General features: G+C 40.5%; 1 long non-coding RNA gene across 1 annotated transcript in view; it reads left to right on the forward strand.

Annotated features, from left to right (window-relative positions):
- Positions 1-15,710, forward strand: part of LOC138831951 (uncharacterized) — a 651,402-nt gene that overhangs the window by 263,561 nt on the left and 372,131 nt on the right. The window contains exon 5 of the long non-coding RNA XR_011373464.1: positions 10,662-10,747. This is a non-coding gene — a long non-coding RNA (uncharacterized lncRNA). The remainder of the gene's footprint in view (positions 1-10,661; positions 10,748-15,710) is intronic.

The following is a 15,710-nucleotide window of genomic DNA, read 5'->3' on the forward strand; positions in this document are numbered from 1 at the left end:
CTCTCACTGTGTTGGTGAATAAAATGGATAATGATGCATCTGGACAACTCTCACCTCTGTGGAGACTTAGCTGTGGAACAAAGGGCTCCTGACAACATTCTGGAAGTTGACACCACTGATCCAGTCAGTTCAGTCCAACAAACTTGAATACAGTATCCTTGCTATGGGCAAGGTGCTGTGCTAGTTTTTCTAGATATTTCAAAGAGAAATAAAACCAATGACTACTCTCAAGGAGTTTCTAATTTGGGAGAGAAGTCTTACTAGTTAGCAAAGTGAAAGATCTAAGGCAGAAGTAGATACATTTTTATTTTTTTAATATAAAATGCCAAGGGATGCCTGAGAGTAGAGAATTTTTTCAGTGGGGAAGAGACAGGAGAATATTCTGTGGAAGCAATGATTATTGGTCTGCTTTCAAAGAACGGTCCATGGTTTGGACATGAGGAAGGCTAGTGTGACTAACAGGGTAAGGACTAGGAGCTGGGCAGGAACTATAAGAATCTGTAGATTTCTGTGGCTCAAGTGCACATGACACTGAAAGGAGATAACACTAGAAAGGGAGGTGGAGCCCAGAGGACATTTGATACCCTTCAGAGAAACGCATACACTATTGGAAAGGCAAGATGAAGGTATCACAGGGTGTTGTGGGGGTGATAGCACTGCTTTTATATTGCAGTGTGTGGAATATGTTAGAGGCTGAAGACTGAAAGGATAAAATCAAGAATTGCAGAACTTGAACCAGAGTATGATAATGTCTCAGGGCCCAGAAAGCGCACAGAAAAGCACCATAGGAAGTATGCTAACCTTATACTGAATTGGTATTTTTACCTATCTTTCCAGGATACTCTGATCTCAACAATCTTGGTCACACACAGAAATAAGCATATGCAAATAATTTACCCACATGGGAGCCCTTCTAGAGCAGGACTTGAATTGTCTTCAAAGCATGTTTTGCAGCACCTGGAACAATATGGGCATTTTGTTGCCTCCAGGTAATTGCAAACTGAATAGAATTAAAATCACCTGATGGGAAGTATCAAGGAAAATAAGGAATTGCAAAATACTGATCCTGGCAAGTGAAGTATTTCCGAGGGCAAACTGCAAATATTTTAATCCTTTTAAATTGGTGTTGGGAGGGGAAAAAAAGCTTATGGGGGGCTGAAGATGACTTTGATTGTAGAAATGTCTGAGATGAAGGTGATCTGGCAGAGGTAATGTGGCATGATTGGAAAATGTGCATCTCCTGTCAGAGATCTAGAAAAATGTCTTATATGAACTTCTTGGTACGTTTTTCAAGGTTTCCTCTTAGTAATTTAAAAGACGTTGTAGGGATAATAATAGTTCGCATAAGATAGCCACATCCCAGTCCCACGAAGGAGAATCTATGCTGCTACATGGCACAGCAAAATGAAGGCTGCCCATCAATTGACATTCAAATATGGAAGTTATTACACATAGGGAGGTCAGTGATAAAAATGGAAAAGAGAGTCAGAGTAATGTGGGCTGAGCACCCAGTGCACTGGCCAGCACTAGCCTTGAAGCTGGAGGAAGAGCCAGGAGCCAAGAAGTAATGGTAGCCTCTAGAATCTAGAAGAGGCAAGGGAATTATCTCCTCTAATGCCTCCAAGGAAGAGCGCAGCTCTGCTGAAACCTTGATCTGATCCCAATGCGCATTCTGGGTAAGAGTCTAATAACCTCCAGAGATACAAGATAATACAGTTGGGCTGTTTTAAGTCACTTTTAAGTTGTGGTGATTTGTAACAGCAGCCACAGAAGGCTAATACAGAAGAAAAACCAGCATGCTTACAATTTTGGATGTACTATTGCACATTACACACTATTACACTACACATTAGGTTCAAGTTTCATGAACTACAATTGTGGGCTATTCCAGCTAAGAAATAGGTTTTGGTATATACTTCCAAATCTTGGACTGAGTAACTGACAGTTTTAGTGGTGTGTAGGAGGGAGTATGTATGGTCTTCGATTGTGTCATATTGTGTGCAGTAAGGAGATGAGGTTTTAAATTATGCTGCTTCCATGGTCCCTCAAACAGTGCTCGTACCTATGATGCTAATGGTATGAGCATGGTAAAATAACAGCATCCATTCATGGAATCAGTGTACACATTTTTGACCTTGCTTGAGCAATCCAATTTGTGTTTTCCTCATGTTCAAACTGTCATTTTATAGTTCATTTTCAGGTAGCCCATGCTTTAGAAGAATGTGCTCCACATTTTTTCTTTTCTACTTTTGTGTTTATTTGCTTTACATATGTAATATAAGCTAGTTATTAATTACCTATGCGAGTAATTATCATATGTTAAATCTTCATATAGAAATGTAAGTTGTTAGTAGTTGAGTGGCAATTTCTGTATTTTAACATTCTACAAGTATGACTTATTATTTTAGTTTTGATGCTTCATCAAAGGGTAATGTAAGTGGCAGAAATATGTTTGAAATATATTCGCTGTTAAATTCACATGAATACTCAGCATGACACACATGCATAGCAATCACTCCTTATTCATAACAAATCCTTTAAAAGCTGGATGAGGTGCATGGTGCTTAAAAATACACTAATTTCTAAAATTAGCTTGGGCTATAAATTAATTTTTGAACAGGAGACTTTGATTAGTGAATAAAGTCCTCACATACAGATAGAATGGCTGTGACTTTTTTGATATTCAGCTACACCAAATGTTAAGAGAACATAAAGCAGTCTAAAAATAAAATATAAAATAGGATGACTAATTTTATGTGGAGAGGTTTGCAGATGAAGGAAACTCAATTTGCAAGTCTCTTTGTAAGTAAAAACTATTTGTTATTCTTGACATTATTTTGAAATCCCATGCCACAAATAATTGCAAGAAACAGCTGTGAATATGCTTATTGATAACCTATTAAAGGCAAAGTTGTAGATTATCTAAATTAGAGGATTAGTGCCAGGTAACACAGGAAAATTAATAGCCAGCCACTATTTGCATTTTTTTGGCGATCCAAAAGCGTTCAGGAAGGAAGTATACTGCTTAAGAAGACTGCCATGGACTCTGGCCAGGTGAAATTCAAGGTTAGCTCTGCTATACGCCAGTGACCTTGAGCCAATGGCTCACCCTTCTTGTACCTGTAGTTCATCATCTGTGAAGTGGATATGATGGCAGTACCTACCTCACAGGGTTCCTATGAGGATTAGATTAGATAACTGATGACAATTTTTTGGCACATTCTAGCACACAGTAATCATATATTAAAGATTACCCACCTTTAGCTGGGCACAGGTGGTTCACATCTGTAATCCTATACTCATACATTAAAGATTACCCACCTTTAGCTGGGCACAGGTGGTTCACATCTGTAATCCTAGCTACTCCGAAGGCTGAGATCTGAGGATCTCGGTTCAAAGCCAGCCTGGGCAGGAAAGTCCTTGAGACTCTTATCTCCAATTAACCACTAGAAAACCAAAAGTGGTGCTGTGGCTCAAATGGTAGAGTTCTTGCCTTGAGCTGAAGAGCTGAGTGAGGGACAGTGCCCAGGCCCAGACTTCAAGCCCCACGATGGGCCCCCCACCCCCAAAAAAGGTATAAATGCCCGTGCATTTGTAAGCTTTTTAATAATATCTTTGTCGGAAAAAAAGATTGAAACATTTTTCCTCAATATCATATGTATTGTTATTAAAATAATGAAATCACAGAATTTTCAATATAAAAGATCTTAGAGCTGGCCAAATCTCCAAACCTTCACATTTCATTAGTGATTCCAGGCCATTGTCTCCATGTGGACTCATGAACCAAAACAACTTTATAGAAGCAGAGTCTGATTCTTGCTTTCACAAAGAGAGCAGGCTTTGTCAGCTTGGGGAAGGGGGGGGGGCGGGCGGCGCACAGGGCAGCTAGGTTTCCATGCACAAGCAGAGTGCACTAAGACTGTCAGGGCTTGGTTTGGGAAGGGCTTCCTATTTATTTTTCTTACAGGAATTGGGCTCCCTTCTGAAAGTACTGAGGTCCAAAATGTATTCTTGTTTCTTCATGTCAGGCGGATCTTGGTAAAGCATTCCCTTTTTCTGCTTGTGTTTTCTTATCTATAAATGTGACATTTGATCAAACTACCTCCTTGGATCATCAGGAGCCTCAAAACAGATCCAACTGTGAGAAGTGTACCAGGAAGAGACAGCTGTTGCCTCTGTTGCCAAGGGAATCCAAGACATAACCCAGGCGGTTAGAGCTAGAGGTGGATCCAGTGTTTACAGTCTCTTGGGGTCAAGATGCTGCATGCATATCCTGTGTGGGAACAAAGGATTTGGGGTATGGTTTTTTAGCATGGTTTGAGACATGGATTGGAAGGGGAAAGAGGCAAGGAATAAAGGAATGAGGAGAAGAAATGGGAAGAACTGCTGCAGGCCTAGTGGCTGGTTTGTCTGCTGTGCTTTTTGTGTGATTTGTAGGTAGGAAGGAATGGAGGACAAAGAGGAGGAGAAGTAAAGGAAATCTAGGAAGTGTGTGAAACTAAGCAGTACTATTAACATACCGTCCAAGGTAGTTTGCTAAGGGGATTCTTTTGACAAGGAATGGCAGCTGTCTCACAACCTGTTTATTAGAAAGCTGGCACCCAGACCATCAATTCAAACAGGTGTACCTAAGGGGCATAGGTTTACAGTGAATCAGATTATTCCCAGTAAGAATTTTGATGCAAACATGATCTTATCGGAGAAATAAAGGACAGGAGTCTTAGAAAACATTTTATTTGTGATTTTAATTACTGTTATTATGACTTAAGATTTTTACCAATGCTTTACCCAAGAAATAAAACAGTACATACTGACTGGAGCACTTGGACCATTTTGAGGGATGATGATATTTTTAGAAAAGAAAAAAAAAAGATGTATTCCCTAGGGAAGATGGAGTTAGACTACATCCAGGAACTTTTCACCCAAAGAGCATACAACTCCAGTTTGTGTATGATGGAACTCCTGGCAGTGGTTGCCAGCACTACTGATCACCAGCATTTACCTGGTACGAGGGACTCTGCCTACCTCCTGTGTACATCGTATCATCTAACTATTCAGGTGTCTGCCAGGTTTATCTCCACAGAAGAGGATCGTGAAGCTTAGATGATCTAATTCTAACAGAGCCCAATAACAGATTATAGGTGCAGTTTAAGAAATCCCAGTAAATATGCTGGTCACAGGGATGATCTCTGCATAGGTGGCATGGAGGTTCTGTGGGCATGTCTGAAGGGCATACCTGTGCAGAGGTCTGAGGACACACCTGACAGGGAGCCAGTGCCCTCTGTCCTTGCCTGTGCAAGGGCGCCACCTACAGGTTAAAATAAGCTTAGTGGGAGGAGAGCCACAGGAAAGAGGAGGCAGTGGGCAGGTGAGAAACTAAGAAGGGTGACAGGAAAACCTCAAAGAATACTTACAGTGTGACATAAGAGCCCCAGTCAATACAGGACAGGAGAAGCCACTGCTCCAGAAGACATCCACAGTGAAGGGCCTCCTGGAGTCGTGAATTGGAGACCATTATGACTCGCGGGAATGGAAATGACTAAGCTGTATAACAGCCCAGAGGTAAGAACAAAAGAGAATAGAAATAGAATATGTCCTAGGGTGCATAGGAGAAGAAGGAGCATACGAAAACCTGTCTCTTTATATGCTATGTGTAAGTCAAGTGGCTCAGAGAGGTAGGCTCAAGCTAAGAAGCTCTATCGGGTAACCCCAGGGAAAGATATGGAATAAGGCATAGGTCTGTGTCTTACTATGGGGTCTTTTGTACACTATGAAGTGAGAAATGTGGTTGAAGAGGATTAGTCTAGGAATTGCAGTGGATTGGTTAGGTTTGACGTTCGGGTCAGGGCGGTGACTGTTCTGAAGATGTGTGAGATGTCATTGAAGATGGAAGTTATATAACAAAGACTCAAGGAGAAAAACTGTCAAATTGGTTAATGTATTGAAGAAAGAAATATTTTTTTAGAACAAGTTGATAGAACTAAAAATAAGCAAAAAGTAACTGATAGAGGTAAGACAGTCTGGGAATAGAAATCAAAGTATCGTTCTTTTCCTTTTCCCCTTTCTACAAATATTCCCTTCATCTACACTCAATAAGGATGATAATTCTGATTGAGTCCTATAATGTTCTTAGGTTGTTTTGGAGGTGCAGTTTAGAGGGGTTACAATTACTATCCATCATATGAATAAGGAGACCAAAGCCACAGGGAAAAAGAAACATAGTTGTTCCAAACCCCATGGCTTAAAACAACAAGCATTTGTTATCACTGTGTCTGTATATTAAGGATCTAGAAATGGCTCAGCCTAGTGGTTCTGTTCCACTCTTGGGAGACTGTGGCTAAGCTGTTGGCCAGCTGTAGTCAACACAAGACTCAGCTTGGGGAACATGTTTCTAGTTCTTCCACGGTTTCAGGTAGCTTACCACACATCTCATCAAGCTGCCTTACATGATAGCTGGCTTCCACCAGAGTGAGTGATTCAAGAGACGTTGAGGTGGTGTACCAAATGCAGTGGCGGTCTTGTTATAACCTGACCTCCTCCACTCAGTACTCTGTTCTGGAGAAGCAAGCTGCTAAGTTCAGCCCCAGTGGGGAAGGGGTCTCTCTGAGGCTTCACACAGGGAGAATCCTGGCTACCTCATAACCACACCCATGTACTAATCACTTCCGGTTTATTATTATTATTATTGTGAAAATACCGTACAGAGGGGTTACAATTACATGGGCAAGGTAATGAGTACATTTCTTATCAAGCATTGTTGCCTCCTCCTTTGTTTCCCCCTTCCCATCCCTTCTCATCTCCCCCTCCCCCACTTCCCCTTGCCCCCCCAAAGTTGTAAAGGTAGTTTATTGGCATAACGTCTTGTACATCTCATTGTTGCAGTGGGTCCACCTGTATCCCTATTTAAACGATTTGTTTTTTTCCCTTCCCCTCCACAAAGTATACCAACATCAAATACAGTGAAAACAGGGGTTATACTGTGGGGGAGGGACATACAAAGCAACAAAGAAATAATCTTATAAATATGTTAGAAACAATCGCATGAAAGCAAAAACATTCGAATACTTATCTTGGGGTTCATTTCACCTAACAACAACTTATCTGACCTTTTCTGCTTGTCTCAGACATATACTAGTCATTGCAAATAAGGGAAACCATGGGACCTATGTTTCTTTGCGCCTGGCTTACATCACTTAATATAATTTTTTCCAAGTCTTTCCACTTCCTAACAAATGGGGCAATGTCATTCTTTCTGGTGGAGGCATAGAATTCCATTGTGTATATATACCACATTTTCTTGATCCATTCATCTACTGAGGGACATCTGGGTTTGGGTTCCATATCTTAGCTATGGTAAATCACCTTACACCAGAATCAACTCCAAATGGATCAAAGACTTCTGAGTCAAAGCAGACACTCTGAAAACATTACAGGATGGAATAGGAGACCCTAGGTCTCCTTGGCACAGACCGAAATTTTCTTAAAAGAGACCCAGACACAACAAATCAAAGAAATGTTGGACAAATGGGATTGCATGAAATTGCAGAGCTTCTACACAGCAAAGGACATAGATAGCAAGATCAATAGGAAGCCCATGGATTGAAAGAAGATCTTCACTAGCCATACAACAGACAAGAGTCTCATATCCAAAATATACTTGGAACTCAAAAAATTAAATCCCCCCACAACAAATCCTCAAAGAAACAACGGCCCAATAAATAAGTGGGCTAAAGACTTAAAGAGAAACTTCTCTGAAGAGGAAATAAGAATGGCCAATAGACAGGTGAAGAAATGCGCAACCTCCCTAGCTATAAAAGAAATGCAAATCAAAACAACATTGAGATTCAGCCTCACCCCAGTTAGAATGGCTATAATCAAGAACTCTAATAACAACAGATGCTGGAGAGGATGTGGACTGCATTGTTGGTGGGAATGTAAACCTGTTCAACATCTTTGGAAAGCAGTATGGAGGTTCCTCAAAAGACTCCACATAGAGCTCCCACTTTTGGGCATTTACCCAAATGATCACAAACAAGACCATACTAAAGCTGCCAGCACAACTATGTTTATTGCAGCATCACTTCTGGCTAGCTTTCTCCACCTCTACTTTCTGCTTTCTCTCTTCCAATAGTGATGGTGGCCTTTTAAATCTCCTTTCTCTGTTTTTATACATCTATAATCTTTATTTCTGACATCAGTCCTTTTTTTTGAAGTGCAAGCTAAGGAGTTTTATTTATTTAAAAAATTTTAAACATTTTTTATTGTAAAGCTCCTGTACAGAGGGGTTATAGCTACATGACTATGATAATGAGTACATTGTACATTTCCTCTACTCATTGTTACCCTGACATCAGTCTTGAACCTCTACCCAATTTACTACCTCCTGGATACCTTAGCCTGTTGTAATAGCCATTTTGCCTGTATGGCCCAAACCAAATTTACCATACACTCTGTTGTGCAGTTCCCGCATACCACTGTCTTCTGTCTTAGAGTGACAGAACTACTCATTAAATTGCATTAAGTTAGAAATCCAAGAAGCACCCTTCAAATGTGTCCCTATTAGTCATCTAGCCAGTCAGGATGGCTTCATTATTCACCATAATTCCCAATTACTTCTTGAAGCTATACCCTCTTTTCTATTCTTATAGTTGTGTAACTCAATTAAGGTCCCCATCTCTTTCCTGGATTATGGTCTTCTTAAAGGACTCCCTGCCTACAATTGGTCTCTCCTCAAGCCAGCTCTTCTCCTCAATGATGCATGGCCAACTCTCTTCTTTTATAAAAAAATGTATGTTTGCTCCCATCACCCACAGAATGAAATATGGAAGAAATGCTAGTGTAGTGGAAGAAGTAGAGGCTGTGGAGTCAGGCACAGGTGGGCTTGATTCTGATGCCACCATTTTCTACCTGCCTTCCCTCCTTGGTGATATGGAAGTTGTACATTCAAGGCCTTAACTTCCTAAACAGGTGTGCTAGCGTGAAGTCATGCTTCTGTCCCTTTTGGCTGCTGTTTGCATTAGAGGTAGGCTCTTTTTACCTGCTAGGCATACTGCTAGGTGATAGTCTATTTTAGCCTTTCTGTTATAGCTAGGATAATGGACACGTGCTACTACACCAAGATCTCAGTTGAGAAGGGATTCTTACTAACTTTTCTGCTCAGGATGACCTCAAATATGCAATTCTCTCTATCTCAGCCTTCCAGTACCTAGGATTACAGGCATGAGCTATTGGTGCCCAGCTCTGATGCTAGCATTCATTAGTTGATTGAAGTTCAATGCAAAAAAATCTTGAACCCTCAATTTCCCTTTCTCCCTCCCTTTCTCCCTCCCTTTCTCCCTCCCGTCATTCCTTCCTTCCTTCCTTCCTTCCTTCCTTCCTTCCTTCCTTCCTTCCTTCCTTCCTTCCTTCTCTCCCTCTCTCCCTCCCTCTACTCTTTCCCTCCTTCACTCCCTTCCTCCCTTCCTCCTTTCTTCCCTCTCTTCACTCTTTCCCTCCCTCCATTCCTCCCTCCTCCTTACCATCTTTATCTCCTTCCCTCCCTTCTCTCTCTCTCTCTCTTTCTCTCTCTCTCTCTTCCCTTCTCCCTCTCCCTTTGTTTCTTTCATTTTTGTGCTGGTCCTGGGGCTTGAACTCAGAGCCTGTGCATGGTTCCTGAGCTTTTTCTGCTCAAGGCTAATGCTTTACCACTTGAGCCACAGCTCCACTTTCAGCTTTTTGGTGGTTAATTGGAGATAATCATCTGAAGGACTGATTTTCTGATCTCAGCTTCCTGAATAGCTAGGATTACAAGCATGAGCTACTGGTGCCTGGAAAACTCTCTATTTCTTTGTCTATACAATAAGAATATCTTCATTACAAAGTTGTTAGAATTGAGCAGGGTAGTACATATTGTTGGAGAGTAGATTTTTCCATAAATTGGAAATATTGTTGCTAATTGGCTGGCCGTACATCAGTACTAAATTTTTACTCTAATGTCATGCTTTATTCTTCTTTGACTTTAAACATGCTTACCTTTTGTTTTTCCATTGTTTTTGTTGTTTCCTGTTTTGAACCTTCTCTCCTGTCCACTTACTTTCCCACCTGCTCTTTGGTTAACTGCTTGACAAACTGGCTTCCCCTTTGACCCTGCGCTCCTCTGCATTGGAGTGGCTTGGTCATCGCCTACTGATGGAGGGCTCTCGCCCTGCTCCATGGTGGCGCGCACATCTCTGCATAAAAGTTAGCTCCAGCATACTTTGTAAGATCTGTGAGTGGGAAGTGGGTCTCCTCATCAACTGTGTCTCCCAAATACCCAGCACGGTGTCTACCAGACAGTGGTAGTAAATAAACCTGTTATCATGAGCCATACAACGTCTTGGTCAAAGACCAATCTGGTTCCATCACAGTATAATAGTTGCAAGTTCGAATCACCTAATGACTATGTAACTAGAGCCATGTCATAGTATAGTACATTACTTGTGTATTTGTGGTGGTGCTGGTGTAAGGAAATGCTGTGCTGTCAGTCATATTAATCTATAGCTCAGCCTCTAACTTGGTTCATAACAATAATGGTACAATACTGTTTAGGTATTTACTATAACAAGCTCTTAATTATTATTTTAGAGTGTACTTGGCATCATAAAACATTTCTCTAATATAGTCTGCCTTGTTAAATTCACTAGGAGCAACTTCATATATCTCATGTTGACCATGTCCCTTGATTGTGACAAAGGCTCCATTGAGTGGCTGGCCTCTACCATCTAAGTCTGTGAGTATACCCTGCTTCGTGATAACATTTCTCAGAATGTTTCCCAGCTGTTAAGTGATAGATGACTATATAAATATATATGTGTATATATTTACTAACATCTAAATGAACCTTGAGGTGTTGCCTTATAATTTTAAGGTAGTAATGAAATTGATTTTTAAATTCTGAAAAAATCTTGTTAGCAACTATAGTGAAAGAGTAAACCTACCTTTGTAATCTGTTGAAATAAAAAATACATGCAGAAATCCCATTTAAAAGACAAGATTGTAACAGGGTGACACATGTCTTAATTAAACAAGAGATAGAACACTTAGAAGACAGAGAAGGAGACTAAAGGCTTTCAAAAAACTTTATTTGTATAAAAATTAAGCACTTACAGCACAGATAACAGAAATGAAAGAATAAATAAAGGAAAAATTTAGACATAGGATGAAGTTGATGGAGACAAAAAAGAGGTCAAGCAATGATAAATTCATTTGATTTGCATGAACAAAAGAGAGTGCTTGACTGGAGAGGGAAACAAATAAATTAAATGGTGCTGAAAAGGATAACATGAATAATGAAGTACTTTAAAAACTGTTTCAAGAACAGGAAAAGCCATGCTCTGGGAGTAATAGTGGTGAGGAATGATGGAAAAATGAACAAAGAAGCCAAGCAGTTAATGATAACAGCCCTCTGCCTCTCTGCCTCTTTTCCAAGATGAGAAAAGGACCAGATTCTTCAGGAGACAGGGTGGGTTCCTTGAAAGGTCTCAGGTTCCTTGAAGGGTACCTGCTGTTTGAGCTTCTCTCACTTCCCCCTTGTTTTGCTAGTTAATCCCAACTGACTTGATAAAACCAAGTCGAGGCTCTCTAAGTTGGTAGGAAAGAGTAAAATAAAGTAAATTGAAAGAATAAATTGAGTATGTAAAACTATGTGTATGCTTGTGAGCATTTAAAAGGCAGCCAGTTTTCTTGTCATTGAATTAGTTCTTTTTTTAAAAAATTTTTTTATTTATTTTTATGTTTTTGGGTCCGGTTGTGGGGCCTGAACTCGGGCCTGGGCGCTGTCCCTCAGCTCTTCAGCTCAAGGCTAGTGCTCTACCACTTGAGCCACAGCGTCACTTCCGGCTTTTTTTTTCTTTTTGCTTATGTGGTACTGAGGAATGAACCCAGGGCCTCAGGCATGCAAGGCAAGCGCTCTACCACTGAGCCATCTTCCCAGCCCTCATTGAATTAGTTCTACAGCAAACTTCTTTTAGGGCTGTGAAGGTGGCTCAGTGGTAGAGTGCTTTCCTTGCATGCATGAGGCTCTGGGTTTGATTCTTCAGTACCACATAAGTAGAACAAGCCAGAAATGATGCTATGGCTCAAATGGTAGAGTATTATCCTTGAACTGAAGAGTTGAAGGACAGTGCCCAGTCCCAGAATTCAGGCCCCATGACTGACCAAACCCCCCCCCAACCCCAAACTTTTATTGTAAAGATGATGTACAGAGGGGCTCAGTTACATAAGTCAGATAATGCATATACTTCTTTTTGAAGAGTGTTACCCCCTCCCTCATTTTCTCCCAGTTTCTTCCCTCCTAACCCCCTGCCCCCTAAGTTGTATAGTTCATTTCCAATATAGTGTCTAGTGAGTATCATTGCTGAATTGTTTCACCCTTTGTCCCACTGTTTTTGTGGTTCACTTTCCCCTCCCCAAATCAGATATACAAGACATATATACAAGACAGAGGGTACAGAAATCAAAAATAGTGACAAAAGGGGAAAAAAAGCAGAAGGAAAAAAAGAACAAAAAAAAGAACTCCAAGAAATGGAAACAAACTTTATTCTTGATAGTGTTTTTGAAATATCACTTGATGTGATGTGAGGTTCGATAAAAGGAAACTGCCACATGTTTCAGGCAGAAAAGAGCTTGGTGGGGCAGGGAGATGGGGGAGGAGGGATGGGGCAGGAGGGATCAAACTGCCAGCCTGTCCTGCAGTGGAAGGTCTGTGGAAAGGGCCAACCCCCTGCAGGGTTGGAGTTTAGGGAGGAGGTGTGACTAGCTAGGGCGGTCCAGGATGTGAACTCAGAGAAAAGGGAGGTAACTGGGCCCACCTATCCCATATGTGTGTCTCTAAGTTAGCCATGTGATCAAGTGCTTAGAGACGTTTAGAATTCTTAATTGGCAGGGGCTTGAATGGTAGCTTAGTGATAGAGTGCTTTTCTCACGTGTCTAAGAGATTAATGTCAGGGCCCCAAATCCTTGCCCCCCAAAACCCAAACAAACAAGTTCTTAACAACAGAGAGAGAGAGAGAGAGAGAGAGAGAGAGAGAGAGAGAGAGAGAGAGAGAGAGAGAGAGAGGACGGAAGGCAGGTATTCACACTTTATGTCATTGGTATTCAAAGCTGCATCTGGGGGTAAATTCTGTCTCTGGTAAGCTTAACAATACTGAAAAGTGTTGCCTGCATTTCTAAGCACTTCCACAAATCTAGTTTATGTGTTAGAAGGCAGATGACTAATGATCTGAGGAAGAGACTAAGGAAAGGTGTTACAAAGTGAATTTGATTAAGTTTAGACTGAGCACAATGTTCAGATCCAGCAAGCACAGATTTTCTTACCGTTCATTCAAAACAAGTGGTAGCTGACTGAGTTCCTTTAATGTTTGAAGTCTGTATAAAAGTGAAGGCTGGGCTGGGAAGGTGGCTCAGTGGTAGAGCGCTTGCCTTGCATGCATGAGGCCCTGGGTTCAATTCCTCAGCACCACATAAGCAGAAAAAGCCAGAATTGGCACTGTGGCTCAAGTGGTAGAGCACTAGCATTGAGCTAATAGCTGAGGGACAGCACCCAACCCCCACATTCAGGCCACAACGGACAAAGAAAAAAAGTGAAAACCATCATAATGTGATTTTTTTTTTTAGACTTTTATTTTTCAAGGAAAAATAATCAGGGAAATAATATCTTATTTACAACAACTAGAGTGTAAAGATGAAAAGAAAATAATCCCAAAGCCTAAATCACATGTTAACGTGATGGACATTGCTTTACTATTAATAAGAAAAAAGTTGAAATGTCATGATTATGCCAGGAAAACAGCATGATCACCCCAAATAAAGGTAGAAAACATGTTAGCAAATGGAAAGCACAGAAAATGTATTCAATAAATGTAATTTTTGATCTGGAGTTGAGGGTGAATAAAGAGGTAAAGTTAAATAGATGAAAATAGAGATGTAGGCAAAGAAATAAATTCTGGGTATTTGTCAGAGAGCACAATAGAAAGCCAGAACAGAAGAACACTGTATGTGAAAGATTTTTTCATTATCCTTCATTCTTTTTGTCTAAATATCAGGGATGTCTTCTTTCCATGTTTTTGCTGGAGTCCAGGAACAGTAGTTGGTTTGTCAGAACTCCTATTGAGTGTTATTAGCTGGTGACTTCAGTGTAGAAAAAGGTTACATTGTGTATAATCCTCATACAGTAAATTTGTTGAAAATGTTACATTGGTCCCTATGGGAGATCTGGGCACATTTAATGACATATTGTGTTTGGGGCTCTAACTTGTAGTGAGTTGCCCTGGGTTTTATGCGATTTCTTGTTAGGAAGGTAGCATGTGGTGACTGAGTGGAGGCTATTTTTCTGATTTCATCTGTGTGGCAGAAGGAGAGAGAGAGAGAGAGAGAGAGAGAGAGAGAGAGAGAGAGAGAGAGAGAGAGAGAGAGAGAGAGAGAGAGAGAGAGAGAGAGAGAGAGAGAGAGAGAGAGAGAGAGAGAGAGAGAGAGAGAGAGAGAGAGAGAGAGAGAGAGAGAGAGAGAGAGAGAGAGAGAGGACAGAGACAGAGACCAGGAGAACAAATGTTTTGGACAATAGGAAGTGGCTGTCAACTATTGGGAGGGTTACAGTGGTGTAAGAGAGATAAAGGCTGAATTTCCTACCAGGGAAACTAGTGAAGCTTGAGAAGGTTTGACCTTCTAAAACAAATCTATGGAAATAGAATGAAAACATTCAAATCTTTCTCAAAAAGCTGCAGGAAGTAGAGGAAGTAGGGTGAAGTATTGATGTTGTATGCAATGCATTATACAGCAGGTTTCTGCATAAAGCTCGCAGGGTGCTGTTGAGGAGACTCCCATTGGCTCAGGAGGAGGAGCAGAGATGACAGCCTCACCTCTCCCCAAATATTCCATAGCAAAACTGGTGGAAACAAGCAGGAAAGAGGATCAAGAAGAGGCAAATAGGATTGCCAAAAGGAAGTCCTTTTTTTTTTTTTTTTAAGACAAAGGAAAATGGCACAAAAACAAGACTTAGTGTGACAATGTCTCTTTAGTCTGGTATAGCTTGATGGGGGAGATTATGAATGATTTATTAAACTCCAAGAGAACTGGTGAGATGAATAAAAAATAGAAAAATAAATATGAAACCGGATGCTTTACCATAAAGGGATTGTGAGCCTATTGGGTTAATAAGAAATTGATATAGCCTATTTCTAGAAATACAGCTTTGAAACATCTAAGCCTACAACTTGTATGTGATATTTCTATAATTTATGCAATGATAGGAAATTAAATGAGCCATCTAAATAAAGTCTTACAAACTAAAGAATCCTGTTATATTTGAAATTAATACGATTCTAGTCATCTGTTGTGGATGGCTACATGTGAACATTTCTATGGTTACTTGAAAGTAACATTGGTTTAAAAAATTATCCTTAAGTAGTTGTACAAATGAATTGCCATTTAACAGAGCAGTTTATGAGTACAATGCATCTTCATAAAGTTTCTTTTTTTTGTTTTTTGGGGGTTTGCTTGTGCTTGCGAGGCAGGTACTATACCACTCAGCACAGTTTTAAACAGAGTCTTGTAAAAGCTCAGATATGCTCTAGGAAGACTGGAGGTGCAGCATGCAGTAATGGAATATAGGAAACCTACTAAAATTAGACATTGAGAAATATGAGTAACCATTTCTGAAACATGGTCATCTGTCAAACCAATATAACGAACAACAA

Source organism: Dipodomys merriami, unplaced genomic scaffold (assembly GCF_024711535.1).
Source record: "Dipodomys merriami isolate MVZ:Mamm:240054 unplaced genomic scaffold, mDipMer1.0.p SCAF_2, whole genome shotgun sequence".
NCBI lineage: Eukaryota > Metazoa > Chordata > Mammalia > Rodentia > Heteromyidae > Dipodomys > Dipodomys merriami.